The sequence below is a fragment of the Mustela erminea genome, chromosome 2, assembly GCF_009829155.1.
Source record: "Mustela erminea isolate mMusErm1 chromosome 2, mMusErm1.Pri, whole genome shotgun sequence".
Classification (NCBI taxonomy): Eukaryota; Metazoa; Chordata; class Mammalia; order Carnivora; family Mustelidae; genus Mustela; species Mustela erminea.
In genome coordinates, this window is record NC_045615.1 from 116,025,864 (window position 1) to 116,044,812 (window position 18,949).

Here is an 18,949-nt window from a genome sequence, read left to right on the forward strand (position 1 = left end):
ATTTTGAAATTTCAGTAAGATAATATGAGTAGTGGACTAAGCACAGTGACCAAAGCACAAGGAAGCTACTGTGATGTTATCTACAACAACAATGACTTTGACAATGGTTATAATGGTAATGATATTAGGGAATATGGATAAGATGATGGTAATTTCTATGCATAGATTTGTGGAGCAGCTCCCAATAAATTAACTATTTCAGCAAAAAGGGAAGCATTATCAAAATTGGCACAAGATGTTCTAACCCTTATCCCAACCCTGACTAAAGAAAAAGTTCCAGGACACATGATGACTGGCAAAATCAATAACTCACAGTGTGAGGTACTTAGATGTTACCCAGTGAAAGGAGTCAAATAAGGTTCAGAGTGGATTCAACCAAGATTTGTTAGGTTTGAATTCTTGCTTATGTTTTAAAGGAGCATCAATTGATCAGGAACATTTACCAGCCACACACACAAAAGGGAGTCTCAAAAATAGTGAAAGATGATGCCTGGAATGCCCCCTATTTTGGCACATTCTAGCTAAATGTCTGGGGGTACTGGGCTGCTTTAAATTCACACAAATGATAGAGATTACAAATATGACTATATTATCAATTCCAGAAGAGTGCTAGAAAAGCAAGTCTGATTTGGAGGCGTGAACAAGAGAGATTACTGGTGTGACCACAGGAATGAGAGGAGCCAGGAAGGACTCGTGTAGAAAGACTAAATGAGCCATTGAAATGATATTTTTGAAAGCTTTAATGGAGCGAAACAAAGCTGATAGTGCAATTTTAAGTGGAAAAAAAAAAAGCAGTGTTCAAAATTGTACATACAATAAATAATTTAAAAAATGCGAAACCTAGCTTTTCTCTACATTACCCTCTCATCCCTTACCACAAATCCCCAAGACGAGAGGAAAAAGTATTATGATGTTAATAATGGTCAGTGATATTTGGATGGCAAATTAAGGCAACTGGTTTTTTTCTTCTTTATCATTTTTCATTTTTCAGAAAGTTCACTATGTGTATGAATTAACTATACAGTTGATAAAAATAAGAAAATCCCATTTTCTTGGCTTATAAACTCACTTACTTCACCTAGCTGACTCCTACTTAAGTAGGAGTTTATTTGCTCATTTACTCTTACTTTATCTAGGAGGAAGGCAACACCAATCCCAGCAATGTAGGTTAGGGGTCCTGTCATTATCCCTAGAGCACCTGGATTCACCCCTCCCTCTTATATACATTGTAATTAATTTTCCATTTCTATACTAGATGGTAAGCTCTGAGAATGGGGACCATGTGTGACTTCATCACTGCTACATTCCAGTGCTTATAATACCAGTTCCCTGGTAAATATAGAAAAAGTGAAGAATTGATGCAAAATTGTACCTAGAAGAGAGAGGTTGTGTATAAGATACTATGAAAATTCAAGAGCATCAAGGGACATCAGGGAGGTGTTATTTTAGTGGTGAGTGGAATGAGAAAGGCCTCCCAAGCAAAGGGGTGTCTCTGAAGAAGAACCCAGAAGAACCAGGGCAAGGAAGAGAATCATCTGTCTGAAACAGTCATAGCCAGCTGAGGGCATAGGGATGTGGAGAGACGCAGGTTGAATTCATAGTATGACCACTAAAGTTCAGTAATAAAGTAGTCAATGGATATAAGGGGGTGAGGAGACACTGTCCATGCTTTGGAGGAGAGAAATCGGCATGGCTGGAAAGACTGAAGGGAGCTTTTGTCCATGGGACTAGACAAAATTATTAGTGACAAGACCAGGGTCATTCCCTGTGCTCTAAAAATGAAGCAGAGGCTTCTGGTTTGGGGGAGTCTTGAAATTGCAGTGTCATCCTTCTTCTACAACCTTTACTGGAGATCTGACAGCAGCTTCTCCTGTTCTTACCCCAGGTAAAATGGAAGGGGAGGGTGGGGAGGGGGAGATAAACTAGTAGTCAATACAGGGAAAAGCAAATGCAAACTCCCCCTGCAGGCACCAAGCAGGAGCCTCTTGCCCCACTGATGTTTCCGAAGGGATGGTAGGTTTGTTTGTATTCTTTTGAAAAAAAAAAAAAAAAAAATTTGCAAGTCAAACTTGTTATCCAGGTTAACCACTACCTAAGTAAATAGAGCCAAAGCTGACAAAATATCTCTTTAGGACTGAACTCAAAGCCAGTTATGTCAGCTTCCTGCTTTAAAAGCTGCTTTGGTTTCTGGACCCATAAGAGAATGCTTGCTTCCTTGAGTTAAAGCCAGTTTAAGAATCTGAGTGTCAATGGTGGGGAATGTTATTATTTAAAAGACTACAGGAAACAGGTTGATGTCTTGGGTCTTCTGCTAGGCTCTGCCGTCATGAGAGAGTTATTGCAAATCCAATCCACCACTTTAGAAAGATTTTAATTGCAAAGAAACTGGAGCATTAGTAGGTTATCTCCAGAACGCTGAGAGTAGTTTAAACTGGCCAAAGTCTACGTCCTTCTCAACAAAAGGTCTTGAAGAACAGTCAGAGTAATAACAACAACAAAGAAAAAATTCCTGTCTCTAAGATTCTGTAAAAATTCAGGAGCATCAGATAATCAAAGATCCTGCAATGTACTGCAGTCTTCTGCTTCAAATTGGAAAATACTATTTGATCTCTCTGACTCCACTCATTTGTGGCTATTAAGAGAATTAATTTTCAGATCATATTGGAGCCTAAAATGTGTTTATGACATGAAAACGCTTTTAAGGCTTTGAATTGATATGGAATGGCCATTGGTGTTTTTATAAGATCCTTCTGAGTGAGGTATTATGTTATGTCAGGTAGCCTCTACTTTTAATTTTAGTAGGATATAGAAAATGCTTCCTTGCTAACTTTTATGGACCTGAAGAAAAGTATTTGTTGATACTCACAATGCAGAATGGTTGTTGGTGTGTGTGTTATTCAGCATTCTGGATTGAAAGCAATGGAAAATGATTCTGGGTAAATATAACAGAGGGAGTTTACTGGAAAGGTAAGAAGGAAGTCACAGAACTGATGGGATGTTGGACAACCAGGCTTACAAAGGAACAGGCATCAAAAGAGCTCCAAAGTATTGGGAGAAAGCATGACAGTCATTTCATAGCAGAAAAATTCTAGCCAGCTTGAGATTAAATGATCTCCAATGAACATTATGTTCTAGAGACACTAGGTCAAGATTCAAAGCCTTTGGGAATGGGAAGCACAGAAGCGGAGAAGAAATGGAAAGGTAGCTATACCTCACACCCAGAATATACACAATGAGAAACTGCCCCAAAAGGACAACAGGGTGCTCTTAGTAAGGAACAGTTGTGGTCAGCCCAAAGATGGCAAATGGTCATTCTAATCTGAGAGCTATAGGATATGAAAGGACCCTTAGAAATGAGCTAGCATCACCCACATGTTGGACACAGCCAGGTTCCCTTGACTTCGGGAAAATACACTAGCCAAAATATCAAATTAGTGCACCAATTACTTTAGTTTGGTTATTTAAAGTACATTTTTTAACTCCTTAAAATAATTTGGGTTTACATTATAAGTCATTTTAGAAAAGCTTTAAAGTGCATAAAAACAAAAAAGAATCTGTTATCATTCACAATTCTATCATTCTAACTGACATAATTCCAGTCATAATTCTTTGTTTCATTTGCATGCATATTTCCCAAATATGTATATATATTCTTTTCCCCTTATCTTCATAATAAGAATTTCCCATGTCATTAAAAGCATCTTGTAATGTCATTTTGTTGGCAGTATAATATTCCATGAAATCACTATTCTCTTTGGGAAATTTTTATTTTGTTTATCATCATTAAAAATAAATGTTAGCAAACAACTTGGTAAATAAACCTTTCTTTCCCCCATTTTAACCTAAATACGGATTACTTGTAGAATTACTGGATAAGAAGATCTAAAAGATTTTAAACTCTGCCAAATGCAAACCTTATTTGATTCCCAATCTGTCAGGTGAGTTTGAGGATAGAAAATCTCATTAACATCAGATTTATTTTTTTTAAGTTTATTATTATTTTTTAAATTTTTATTATTTGAGAGAGAGAGACAGAGAGAGAGAGAGTGAGCCTGAATGTTGGGGGAGGTGCAGAGGGAGAGAATGTCAAGCAGATTCTGCACTGAGTGTGGAGCCAACTGGAGGGCTGGATCTCATGACACTGAGATCATGACCTGAGCCAAAACCAAGAGTCGAACACTTAACTATCCCTTGTTATCTTAAGATTTAAATATTATAATTAAAAAATACATTTGGTAATTTAATAGTCAAAATGAAGACGCTCCCTGTGGAATGGGAGAAGATATTCTCAAATGACACTACAGACAAAGGACTGATACCAAAGATCTATAAATAACACATCAAACTCAACACCCCAAAACCAGATAATCATGTCAAAAAATGGGCAGAAGACATGAACAGATACTTCTCCAAAGAAGACATACAAATGGCTATCAGACACATGAAAAAAAGGTTCATCATCATTAGCCATCAGGGAAATTCAAATCAAAACCACATTGAAATACCACCTTATACTGATTAGAATGGCCAAAATTAACAAGACAGGACAAAACAAGTGTTGGAGAGTATATGGAGAAAGGCAAATCCTATTACACTGTTGGTGGGAATGCAAGATGGTGCAGTCACTTTGGAAAACAGTGTGGAGATTCTTTAAGAAATTAAAAATAGAGCAACTCTACAACACTGCAATTGCACTACCAGGTATTTATCCCAAAGATACAGATGCAGTGAAAAGAAGGGCCATATGTACTCCAACATTCATAGCAGCAATGGCCACAATCACCAAACTGTGGAAAGAGCCAAGATGCCCTTCAGCAGACGAATGGATAAAGAAGATATGGTCCATATATACAATGGAATATTATGCCTCCATCAGAAAGGATTAATATCCTCCATCAGAAAGGATCAACATGGATGGGACTGGAGGAGATTATGCAGAGTGAAATAAATGAAGCAGAGAAAGTCAATTATCTTATGGTTTCACTTACTTGTGGAACGTAAGGAATAACATGGAGGACATTAGGAGAAGGAAAGTAAAAGTGAATTGGGGGAAATTGGAGGGGGAGATTTAACACTGTTAGTCTCAGTCTCTTACAATGAGAGACTGTGGATTCTGATTTAAAAAAAAAAACTGAGGGTTTTGGAAGGGAGGCAGTGGGGGTATGGGTGGGCTTGGTGGTGAGTATTAAGGAGGGCATATATTGCACGGAGCACTGGGCGTGGTGTATAAACAATGAATCTTGGAACACTGGAAAAATAAAATAAAATGAAAAAAATAATAATAGTCAAAATGAATCTATTTTGCTTTTAGCTATACTTCCTGTTCTGTATTTCTCTGAATGTTGGTGAGCTTCACAGGGCTAATGAAAGGTATAAAAAGAGTGCCAGAAGGGACCTCATATCCAGCTTGTCCATTTATTAACGATGGGAGTTGGGGCAAGTCATTTAACCTCTCCAAACCTCTTTCCTCTTCCACAAAATAGAGAAATAGCAACCATCACAGTGTTGTAAAGAATGAATGAAGTCATTCTATGTAAAATTGCTTTTTAAAATATAAAGCTATCTATAAAGCAAAGGTTTTTCTTAGGTGTCAATATATTTTGGAAGTTTGGATCCAGGGTGTCCAGAAAAAACTTACCTAAGTACATATCTACTTTCACACAAGTCCAGCACCATAACATAAACTACAGAAGTCCCTGCTGTGATTATGTATGTCAAATCTAATGTTGCTGTCAGCAGAAAGTACCTGACTAAAATTAGGCCATTTCCTCACCTGGCAATGCAGTGTCGAATTAATTTTTTTTCTTATAGTTTAACAGAATCACAACACCTTCTCAGGATTTTACCAATATCAACATTGGAGCGTAATATAACAAAAGAATGAAGAGAAACCTTAACCTCAATCCATTATAATCTCCCTCAGCATGTTAGGCATCAAGGATATTTGCAAGAAGATCCACGCCCTTAATTTTTTCCACAACTTTCTCCAGAGGTAAGGATGAGTTACACCAACAGTTATGGTTCCATACAATTAAAAACATCATAAGGGACAGATATATAAACCAAGTAATCCTACTAGTTATCATTAGACCAAGCAAACCTTGGTCTCCCAGAACTATGTGCCTACCAAGTCAGGAAGCTTATAACTATCAACTCACCAGGAATTTTAATACAGAATCAGGAAAATGTCAATGATTGGCTTGCTTTCTTGCTTTCTTTTTTTCTTTCTTTCTCTTTCTTTCTTTTCTTTTCTTTCTTTCTTTCTTTTTCTTTCTTTTCTAGTGTGCTTTTATTCCAGTAACACCTAGAGTTCCTGAACTTCCACATAAAGCTTGTCCTGCTTAGAGAGTGATCTAAGAAGGTTAGAGAGCCTTGGAAGAATCAAAGTGTATTCTTGATTTTGAGTTGCAGTGTGGGTGTATATAGTCCCCAAAGATTAATTTTCAAAGAGGATTAATTAAAAACCCACCCACTGTAAGGTGAGGGACAACAGAGAAGCACAGTGAAGGTTTTCTCTGATGTCTTTTAAAAATAAAGTGTTGGATAAGTTCCCTTGAAGAAATATTGGTGGATTCATCTAAAACATGACTCATTGTCACAAATTCTATTAAACCACTGTGTTTCTAAGGAAATCACGTGTTCTGAAACAACAGCATAGCTCCAGGAAATAAAAGATGAATTCATATAGAAAGCAAGCATTGTTAGAATTCTATATTCTATGCCAGGTTTTTTTCCATGCTATTCTAAGGAACTATGGGTGGCAATATCAGGTGGTTTCCAACACAAGTTCCAGAGTCAGACTACCTTGGTTCAATTCAAAGCATTTCCAAGCATAAGCAGTATGTTTTGGGGAAGATGTTAAATATGCAGCACCTCAGTCTTCCCCTCTGCAAGATGAAAAGAGTAATAGGTTCTACATCTTAGACTTGTCACCAGTATTAAATAATCCGTGTAAACCAATTCCTGCAGTTCCTGTTATACATGAAATGCTGAATTATTCTTAGTTGTATTATTATGAGAATGAGTCTTTCAAGAATCTGGGTAGAAAAATAAGTTTTCTTAATTAAGTAAATTTTAGAAATCATGATTATAGTTTTATCTCTTTGGAAATTCACAACATAAATTTAGTCATTCAAGGCTCTGAAAAGTTTTGTCCATGTTTAACACATGTTTATTCAACCTATGTAACTGCACACTTACTTTGAGTTTTTCTGCATTATGCTTGTAAGCCTCTCTCCTCATCATCCCCTCAAAATCACCATTTCATTTATTCATGGAATAACCATTCAAAGCCTCCTTTTAGAAGGAGAAAGTTTAAGACAGGATTACAAATGTAAATCTACTTCTTAGGGAATATGAATGTGGTTTAGCTGTGACATCTATCCCCTCTCTGATCTGTATTTAGGATAGCCAGATGTGTGTCCTTCTCACACATGGTCTGAAGGAATAGCCTTCTTAGATATTGGAGAAATCTTCTACAAGAGGGGTTTATAAGAAGCTTTTGTTTCCTCCTGGACTTCTACTCCATCTAGTGAACCCCTGAAGCCCCAAGAAGAAGAATGTCCATCAGTGGGACTTCGTATGTGTTATGCAAATTACTGCTGTTTAAATTACCAAAACTCCTGAGGCTTTTATGCCTTGTGTTTCTTTGACGTGCTTGGAATGCCCCAGTGCCTCCTTTGGTAAAGTAAGTGAGAGAGATCTTTTTTTGACTTAGCTAGTTTATAGAAAAATGCCAAGGTCTTTGGTGCTCGTAATTCTGGCATGAAGAAGTAGCTCAAGATTATTCCAAGGGATGTCACAGTGTGGACCTGACCCATGATAGTCATATTTCCTGTCTCAGCTCTTGGTCCAGGGAGCCCCTGCTGGATCCTTCCTTACTTACAGATATGAGATTTGTTTTCTACCATCCTTTATGCTGATCTATAAGTATACAATGTGGTGTGATGATAAGTAGTATCTTTCTACTGGGAATTTTTGTCCCATGTGTACCCTATTGGTTATTCCAGATGCAGCCCAGGTACTTTCAAAGAAGGCTCAGGAGATCTTGTACTATCTCTCTGTTCAAGTTGTTCATAGAAAAAATTGATATTACAAGCACTTTGTGTAACTCGTGTGAGTTGCCATGTATCCTTTGTAATGTTAAATAAACAAAAATGATTCAAGAGGAAATGTATTGGAAAAACCCCTTGACCCATATACTATGGTGTGAAGCAGGGGTATTCTGATTGGTCTACCTTAGATTATGTGACTCCTTAAAACCAATCACCAGGAACTTGCATGCGTGATGAGGCTACCACAGTAATCTTGGAAATGGAGGAAGTTCCTAAAAAAGAAGTAACTGGTAGAAAATCTTAAAGAGATGCAATCTGGAGGAGAAACACAGTAAAAGACAAAACCTGGGAAATAGGTACAGGCCAGATAATATAGGACTTACAAATCACATTAGTAAACGTTGAATGTGATCAAAGACCTCAGTAAGCATCTATCATGGCCACAGGTACCCTTGGACTTGTTTGAGTTGGCCTAGCTCTGTGTCACACTCCCCTTGTGCCAGTTACTTCTGTCCTACCAACTTCAGCCATATAATACCATAAATCCTACTAAATCACCACTTCTGACCTATACTGAGAGCTATTTCAAATTCTACCACCAAAGATTTTGTACCCTACCACTCCCCACCCCCAGATGATTCTTAAAATTCTCAATTCTGCTGGAGTGACTCAGAATTTTCCTTCATAATCCTTGTGACTACTTGTAATTATATATTGACCTGTGTGATTATTTGTCTAGTATGTGTCTCTACTAACCAACTTAAAACCCTCCAAAGTCAGGACCCATATTTCTTTTGATCTCTATTTCATTCCCAGAATTTAGTGCAATGCCTAGCACTACAGCTGTGTGATAAATTTTTGGAATGGATAATCATAATATATTCCAATCATTTCCTGAGTATAGTATGTTCTCTCACACTCCTGTGCTGCTGGATATGTGATGTTCCCCTCTCAGAGCTTCTGCGTGGAGAGCTTTTGCTTCTGTGTTGTGAAACTCATTGTTTTCTCTTCTATAGTGCCCCAGACTTCCCATTTCCTCTCAGAAAAATAGACACTTCCTCTATATGGCCCTAGTTACCCAGTGCATACTTCCATAATGACAAGCCATTGTACTTCATTCTAAATTATGTTTCTATTACCTACTGTGATTGTAAAGTGAGTTTGTTAAAAGCAGGTAACTTACCATCAGCAACAACTAGGAAAGTGTTCACAATACGGTAGTTCTTAATAAATGTTTCTTAGTGAGTGAAGCGAGAACAATACTTCATCACTGAAAGGGGCCATAAAGATTTCCTTATTTCATAAATGAGAAAGTAGAGTTACAAATATTATTTTGTCTTCCAAATCAACCAGATGGTGAGTCACGTGTCTCTCTTGTCCACTGTTGTATCTTTAATGTCTAGTATTTGACACAGTATATATGTTCAATAGAAAATGTTTTTAAATGTTATAGTTTAAAATCTCATAATTAATTAGTGATAATGCTAGTTTGAGAAATAAGGTATGAAAATGCCAGATTCAACTTCTATCTTTCAAGGTGTGCCCCTTTATAAACACTGTTCTCTTGTAGCTGTTTTCAAAGGCAAGGAAAAAGCACCTATACATTTCCAGTTTAATAAAATAATCTCTTTTGACTCTGTTTCCTCCTTTTTCCTCTAATTCTAAGTTTGATCTTCCTCCCTTGAAATTCTGGCATAATCTAAGCTCTCCAAAGATTCAGTTCAAATCCAAATCAAATAGTCAACCATGAGCATAGAGCAGCTACAGCTGTGGTTCTTGGAAAGCAAACCAGGTCAGTGAATATTGATATAGGGCTAGCATACAAGCCCTTCTGTTCCCTTGTCCATTTGTAAAATACCCCCACATCTTTCAAAATTTAAATAAAAAAAAAATTTATCTCCAGCATCCTCTACTAAAACTGGTTAAATAAACTATAGTGATTTCTTCACAACAAGGTATTTTACAGTTATTAGAAATCTTTCAAAGAATTTTCAATGAATAAGTGAAATGGTAATACTAAGTGATGAATTGGGAAAGAAAATCATATGATCTCAATTTTGAGATAAATGGTTAAGAAAAAGATAGAAGAAACCACATCATAGTATTAAGAGTTGTTTTGAAGAGTCATAATTCTCTAGTAAATGTCTTCCTCCTATTTTTTACCTGTTTTCCAAATTTTTTCCAATGAGTATGTAAAACTCCTATAACCAGTTTAAAGTAATATTGTGATATTTAAGTCCAATCCATTCCTATGAAAGGATATGCAATTAGTCATTTATATATCAGTGTAGTTTTATTTTATTACTTTACTCCCTCTGGAGGTGTTTTCTCCAAATTCTCTTTCTCATTGAGAAATAAGAGACTTTATTTCCAGTCAAAGGATGTTCAAAATTTAGAGGAGAATTAAGAATTCCATAAAACAAATTGGTATGGTGGAAAGAACATGGATTTTTGCAATCAGAAAGATTTGGGTTGAGTCTCAGGTCTGCCCCTTACTAGAAGAATGATCTTTGCTAAATTGATTGTGCTCTCTGAGATCTATCTTCTCCATCTGAAGATTGGAACTGTTAATGAGGGGAAGAAATGGGCAGAGTAAGAGGAATAGATACAGAACACTGAAGATAAGCTGGACAGAGTTGATCAGATAAAATGGAGGAAAAGAGGAACAATGACCTAGACTCAAGGCAAAGAACTGCAAAGTTTATTTAGTGTCTATATTGTCCTTCAATGTGCTTTGCTTTGAATACAAACTTTACTGGGCTGAACTAAACTTAAGTGGCAATTATATAAGCCATATGGCTAAAGTGGTTGGCTTTGGGCAGAGAATCCAAAGCTGGAATACTTATAGATGCCTAATTATACAGATCGTGACCTAGGTTAGGACTTGGGGTGTCCATTTTTTCTCTACAGTAGTAACACCTGGAGACATTTAAAAACTACTGATGTCACATAGGCAGTAACCTCTTTGGTATCAGCCACAGCAACTTCTTTCAAGATATGTCTTCAAAGGCAAAGGAAACAAAAGCAAAAATGAACTTTTGGGACTTCATCAAGATCAAAAGCTTCTGCACAGCAAAGGAAACAGTCAACAAAACAAAGAGGAAACCCACAGAATGGGAGAAAATATTTGCAAATGACAGTGCAGACAAAAGGTAGATATCCAGGATCTATAAAGAACTTCTCAAACTCAACACATACAAAACTGATAATCATATCAAAAAATGGGCAGAAGATATGAAAAGACACTTCTCCAATGAAGACATACAAATGGCTATCAGACACATGAAAAAATGTTCATCATCACTAGCCATCAGGGAGATTCAAATTAAAAACACATTGAGATACCACCTTACACCAGCTAGAATGGCCAAAATTAGCAAGACGGGAAACAACGTGTGTTGGAGAGGATGTGGAGAAAGGGGAACCCTCTTCCACTATTGGTGGGAATGCAAGTTGGTGCAGCCACTTTGGAGAACAGTGTGGAGATTCCTCAAGAAATTAAAAATAGAGCTTCCCGATGACCCTGCAATTGCACTACTGGGTATTTACCCCAAAGATACAGATGTAGTGAAAAGAAGGGCCATCTGTACCCCAGTGTTTATAGCAGCAATGGCCACGGTCACCAAACTGTGGAAAGAACCAAGATGCCCTTCAATGGACGAATGGATAAGGAAGATGTGGTCCATATACACTATGGAGTATTATGCCTCCATCAGAAAGGATGAATACCCAACTTTTGTAACAACATGGACAGGACTGGAAGAGATTATGCTGAGTGAAATAAGTCAAGCAGAGAGAGCCAGTTATCATATGGTTTCACTTATTTGTGGAGTATAACAAATAACATGGAGGACAAGGGGAGATCGAGAGGAGAAGGGAGTTGAGGGAAATTGAAAGGGGAGGTGAACCATGAGAGACTGTGGACTCTGAAAAACAACCTGAGGGTTTTGAAGAGGTGGGGGGGTGGGAGGTTGGGGGAACCAGGTGGTGGGTATCGGGGAGGGCACAGATTGCATGGAGCACTGGGTGTGGTGCAAAAACAATGAATCCTGTTACACTGAAAAGAAATTAAAAAAACAAAACAAAATAAAACAAAAAAACAGAAACTACTGATATCTAGGATTATTCTCAAATCAATGAGGAAGAAAGATTCAGATATTTATAATTTTAAAAAGACTTTTAATGTGATTCTAATACATAGACAGATTTGAGAACTAAGAAGCTAGGCTTATTTCCTATTTTCCTCTGTGCATGGATCTCTTCTAACCATCTTTTCCCTCTGATTTAAAGAATGTATACAACGAGACTCTTCTCAAATGGAAGATAAACATCAGGGCTACTGTGTCAATAGAAACTGAGTTTACACCTTTATATTAAGGAGCATTATGGGGTGGCAAAGACTAGATAATTTGGAGAGTATATGCCCTGTCTTATGGGGCATCTTTCACTCACTCAGCTCATGCCAGTTGTTGCCAGGGGGGAATGCCTGCCCACTATTAGAGATCTTCATCCTCCCAAAAAAGAAGGCAGAACTCAAGATTTTGTATAACATCAATTTTTTTTAAATGTTGGCTCAATTTTCTATAACATTTTAGGGGCCAAAGAAACCATGTTGTGGGCCAATTCTAACTTCTAGCCACTAGTTTGTGAATTGGGGACTAAAATATGACCTTAGCATTTATTACAGAACAGTTGGATGGGCTGAAGGAACAGAATATTTCAATGAAATACATCAGCTGTGAAACTGAGTATAGATAGCTTTAGGCTTGAGGTGGTGGCTCATACCTTTGCACAAAGGAAAAGGCGCCTACACTGATGTTGTCAGTATTTAGTCCTTAAGCCTGCTCACCTGGTTTTGGTTCATACCCAGAGATCCAACCCAGTCCTTGCAGGGGCCATAATGATAATTCTTAACATACTGGGGGTAACATTTGTAACGTGTATATCACAGCACTTGGACACAGAAAACATGTGGTAAATGTTTGCTTTCTCATTCCCTCCTACTTTGCTGCCTTTCTCCTCTCCCATTTTTCTCTTGCCTTGAAATCTGAAATTTGACATGTCATCTCCTCCAGTGTAGCCTAGGTCAATGCAATTAATGACTGCTGTTATCATTGTCTTTAGAGCTTATTAACATATGATTTAAACAGTTATGGAGTGTTTTCCTCCCCTCTCAGGGATCCGCAATAGATTCCGAAAGAGTTGTTCTAAGGCAAGTGGTATAAAAGAAGAGCAATTTGGCAATATCTATATAAATGTAAAGCACACACCCTCTTTGATTTAAGAACTCATCTGGGAATTTCTCCTACAGATAGGTATATACATTTATTCAGAGACACATAGATTTGGAACACTCAGTTCAGCCTTTTTCTGTGTGTGTATGATTGTAAAAATTGAGAACAACTTAAGTATTTATCAAAGGGGAATATATATTTATACAACAGGACATTCTAAAGCAGCATTTCTCAGTCAACCAAGGGTGATTTTACACCCCAGAGAACATTTGGTAGTTTCTTTTTACTTTTGGTTTTCATAACTGGAGAGGTGGTATTGTTATCTAGTGGACCAGAGATGCTGCTAAACATTTTAGAACATACATCACTGCCATCCAAAACAAATTATCTGACCTCAAATACCCACAGTGCTTAGATCAAGAAACCCTGGCTCTGAAGGTACTAAAAAGAATGAGTGATCTGTATGTGCTGACAAGAAGTGATCTTGAAGACATTTATTAGGAAAAAGAAGGCACCATCTATTCCCATTTGTGTAACTGAGAAGAATGAACACGGACACATGCAACACACATACACATATATACACATAGTATTGTATATATATATATATATATAGAGAGAGAGAGAGAGAGAGTTCATATGTATAAGCTTATATATGTGCATATATATTGAGAGAATATTTCTGGGGAAATATTTTTAATAATTTTCCAACAATGGTTGCTTCTGGAGATAGTCTAAAGAGCTGAAGATCCACAGTAGAGGTTTAAACACTGAACTTTATTTTATGTACTTTTGTACTGTTTTTTGTTTTCAGCTTATTTCAACTTATTTCATTGCCAGTTAAAATTTAGATTTTGTGGCTGTTGTTAAGTAAAATAGGTAAAGGTAAAATGGGACAGTGACCACTGAGTCTTCTTTTCTATTCCCTTCCCTTCCTTCCAAAAGGTATCCTCCAATTTAGGATATCAGGACTGTTATTGCAGGGGTCTCCTGGGAAAATCTCAGTCATCAGTAAATTTTACTTTAATAAAAAAATCTAATTAAAATGTAAAGTCTGCTAGCAAGTTTTGTGTTTTAAACCTTATTTTTCAAATTCTATTAGGTCATAAAAGACTGTGTCATGTATAGTAAGATTTTAGGTATGGAGTATATTCTGGAGTCTGGAAGGCATTCTTGGGGTTGTTGGAATGTGCCAACAATGGAAGCATCTCCTGCTTGCTCTTGGGTTGAGTCTTTGAGCAATTTCCTCTTGGAACTGTACGACTTGCATGCTCAGAGCATTCATGAAACGTCTCAGCAGATTAGCTCATCAATGTATACTAAAAGTGCCAAGGAAACATAACAATTTTTGGTTTGATTTTTGGGATTCACTTTTGTTTCCAATTAACCTAAATTTAAGAATTTTATCCTTAATTTCAAGAATCAATCATGACATTTTCCAGTTAACTGGTGGTCATTCTATACAACAAGAAACTTTGAAAATTTCAAGTTTTGTTCTAATTGAAAAATAAATACTCCAATATATAAATAATGCTTCATGGAGTCTTCTATTTCTATTAAATAAGAAAACAATCTAGGGCTGATGTAACTACATAGGTTGCGAGAAAGAAAATTCCAAAAGATGGAGGTGGGTGTTAGGGGCTAGTATTAGACATATTAAATAACATTGACATATAAAGGGCTGTATGATTCTATCAACATTTATGTTCTGTATATTTAGAATTTTTCAGGCAGTAAATACTTTTTTAATATGCCACTTCTTTACTATGTAAAATAGTCCTTTATAGATTGGCCTCTTGGTTATATCAGCCCTTCCAATCAAGCATCCAATTGTAATCCTGGCTCCCTCTTTAATCAGTTTTCACTAGTTGTATATTAAATATACAGCCAATACTATATAGTTATGATCTCCATCTGCAGACTCTGATATTTTCAATGGTCCTGGGAAGATTTCCTTTGGGTACTTTGAACAGAGACAAAATAGGCAATTGGCTATCCTGAAGCAATTATAAAGCTGGGTTGTTCAATTTTGTATGGTGAGAATTCATTTGCCTTACTCCTAACTTAACATCACTGCATATAAATGCAATAAAAACTATAGGCTCAGACTCAATCCTGGCATCACATATCAGACCATTATATCTTATCAAAAACATTTCTCAGGTGACATAAGCTGCATATAGTTACAGAAATGCTTGAGCCATAAGTGTGATTGCCATAAAAAAATCACATTAAGCAAAAGGTCTACCATTTAGAGAGTCAAAAAAGCCATCTAACATGTTCTCCAAAAAGAAATTTTTGGTTTCTGCCGGTGAATCCCAAATTAAAATACTTTTCAGTGAGCCAAATACTATGGGTAACATAAGTATAATTACTTACCTCTTGTGACCACTACAATAGCCTCCTAATTGTTCTCCTTTAACAGAGAATAGCAAACCCCTCCAAACAAGCTTCTACATTTCTGCCAGTGAAATCTTTCTAAATGCAGTTTCATTTGTTCACTCTCCAGTTTAAAACCATGACTTTTCCTTATGATCCTCAGAGTCATGTCTTTGGACATTTTCTCAGAGAACAAATCAAGACTTTTCATGATCTTACCCCAGTCAGTTTTTCTAGTTTTCCTTCCTGCAATCCTTCCACTCTCACCTTATACTTCCTCAATACCTAAATAATCACAGCTCTGTGGATAGTGCCACTACCAGATGCTCAGGGCCAGGATGACTGAGGATGGTGAGGCATTTCTCTCAGGTAGGAAACATAAGAGAATGAAAAAAACAATCAGTAATCAAGATATGTAATATTTTAATGCAGGTTTTTAAAATATCAAAATAAATGCAAAATATTTTATTATGGAATAAAATATCAAAATATTATAAATATATTACTGTAAATGTTGAAGATATCATTTATCCACTCATAATTATCCTCTCACTATACATTATCTGTTCTGTATTTGTCAATCTTATTAACCTTACTTATCTTTCAAGAACCATCTCTTCTAGGAAGCTGTCTCTGATATTCGCCTTTCCAGAAAGAACTGGGGGCTTTTTCTTCCAAACTACAATGGTACCTTATACATATGTCTGTGTTTGCACTTATCTCCTTATATTTAATTGTGTGTTTATGTGTTTATTTCTATACCAGCTTGGATCAGAACAATGTAAGCTCCTTTTACATACCTGTTTCAAGACACTAGGCTTATTTTGTCCAATATCTTTTATGAATACCATGGTATTCAGAGTCCAAAGATGGCCCCATGATCTCTAACCCCTGGTGTTATGTCCATGATTAAATTACATTATATGGAAAAGGTAATGGATCTCACCTGCTTGCGTAGAATGCATTATGAGGCAAAGGTAGAAAAATTTTACAGGTGTAATTAAGGCCCCAAATCAATTGAATTTAATCAAAAGGAAGATTATCCTGGATGGCCCTGACTTAATCAGTGGAAAATCCTTTAAGGATCCTTTTAAAATATCGACTATTTTACTGGCTTTGGGGAGCAAGTTGCTATGAGTTCTACAGTTCTAGAAAATGGGTTCTGCCAGAAAGCTGAGTGAACTTGGAAGAGAAGACAACACCTCAAATGAGGCCACAGCCCCAATTATACCTTGACTGCGGCTTTGCAGGACTCTGAACAAAGGACCAAGGTAATTTGTTCTCAGACTACTGACCCATAGAAACTGTTGTAAGTTACATGATTTGTTATGCAAAAAAAAAAAAAAAACTAATACAGAGACTTTTATAGTAACCCTCCTAAATTAATTCCCTGTTTATAATTTATCTGTTATACCACAGCTAAACTAATCTTTCTGAAGAAGAGCCATAGTTCTTCTTATTTTTGTCTTATTCTATGCTCAGAGAACTTCAATAGTTCCCAAATTTCTATAGAGTAAAAAAATAAACTCCATATTCTATATTCCTAGTGATCTTCTCCTAACTTGTCTTTCAAGAGCTACCTCTCATTAATCTATAAAATACTTACTCCAGCCAAACAACATTCTTTCTTCTGAAATATGCCCTAGACAATTCTGCAACTATAATTTTGATATATGTACTAACTATAGCCTCATATTTGATGATAAATTCCACCTATTCTTTGAGTATCAACACAATTCTTACCTTGTTTTGATAACTAAATATATACTTTCTCACCTTTAAAGGTAATATAAGGACTTTCAGTTAAACTGGACAAAATTAAAAAGAATTTTACTACCATCTTTTAAAACAAACAGAAAACAACAGAGAAAAAAAACTAACCAGAGTGATAATGACTTCTATAATGAAAGTAGAACATATTTACCCTGACAATCCATAAAATATAAATAACCATTGCCAAATATAGTGACATATGACCAGATTGAGGGGAGATTTTGAGAACAAATTAAACACCCCTGCAGAACTTGGAAAGTTAGCAGAGATCTCCAATAGTTGGATGGCTTATTCTGAGGGGTGAATTTATGGACTTCTTGCGAAGTGTGTGATGGCACTATGAAAGTCTCAATCAGGTATTTATGAAACCACAGCCACAGAGGAGAAGGGGCTGAATGAACACAAACACATGCATGCTAATTTTGCAAGAAACTGGTTGCTCTTGTGGCAAAGTAGATGAAAAACCAGATTTGGCAATCACTAATCTGAATCTGCTGATCTTGGCAGTTAATGAAACAGAAACAATAAGCCCCTAAAATAAAAGTTATGATAAATGAGGTTTTGCTTTGAGATTGGCAGACCTTCTGTCGACCAGAGTAGAAGCATGTACCTGGGCATAGTGTAAGTTCCCTAGACCTAAATCCAAGCTGCTTGCTGTTTTGCATCTTACCTAGTCTGTCTCCCCACACTGCTGCTATTTAACAAATTACTTCCTCAGGAAGAATGGTCCAGATTTTTTAAAAAAAGGAGCCAACCCTAAAACTACACAAAGACATAGCCAGGGGGATAAAGAATAGAAGAAATTTAACAACTACAGAACAATTGGGACAATTGGAAAAAAAAAAAAAAACCTAACAATGAGATTCTTTAAAAAAAAAAAAAAAATCAATGTAATTAAAAAAATAATGTCATCCTGAATAGGAATTCAAAGTAGACATGCATGCAATGAAAAAGAAAAAAAAATTATAAGATGAAAAGTAAGAGAGCAACATTTAGAAAGAAATGAGAGAGAAAATTTAAAACAATGTCAGTTACTCAAGTTACATTAGAAGCAATACCCAAGAGTAGATAATACCAAAAACAGTCATGGACAAAGAGATAGGCTTCATAAAATTCAACAAGATAAAATGGAAAACATAGTTTTGAAAGAATAAATTAAAAAAATAAAAGAATTACAGATAAAATGGTAGTTCTGAGAGTCAGTCAAAAGACTATAGCATAAACATGATTAGTGTTCCAGATGAAGTAAAAAGTAAAAATGGAAAATATTAAAAGATGTAATAAAAGAAAAGTTTCCAAAAATAAAAGAAGGCTTGAATCTGAAGAGTTAAAGGGAAAAATTGTGCTTTGGAGAAATTTTATATATAAATAACAAAGAATAATTAATAAGGAGTACACAATAAAGAGGTTATCAAGGCAAAATATTCAACTTCTACACGAAAGTGGGAAAACTCAGGCTAGCCTCAATTGTTTACGAAGTGCAAAACTAATTGTGAGATATATGGAAAG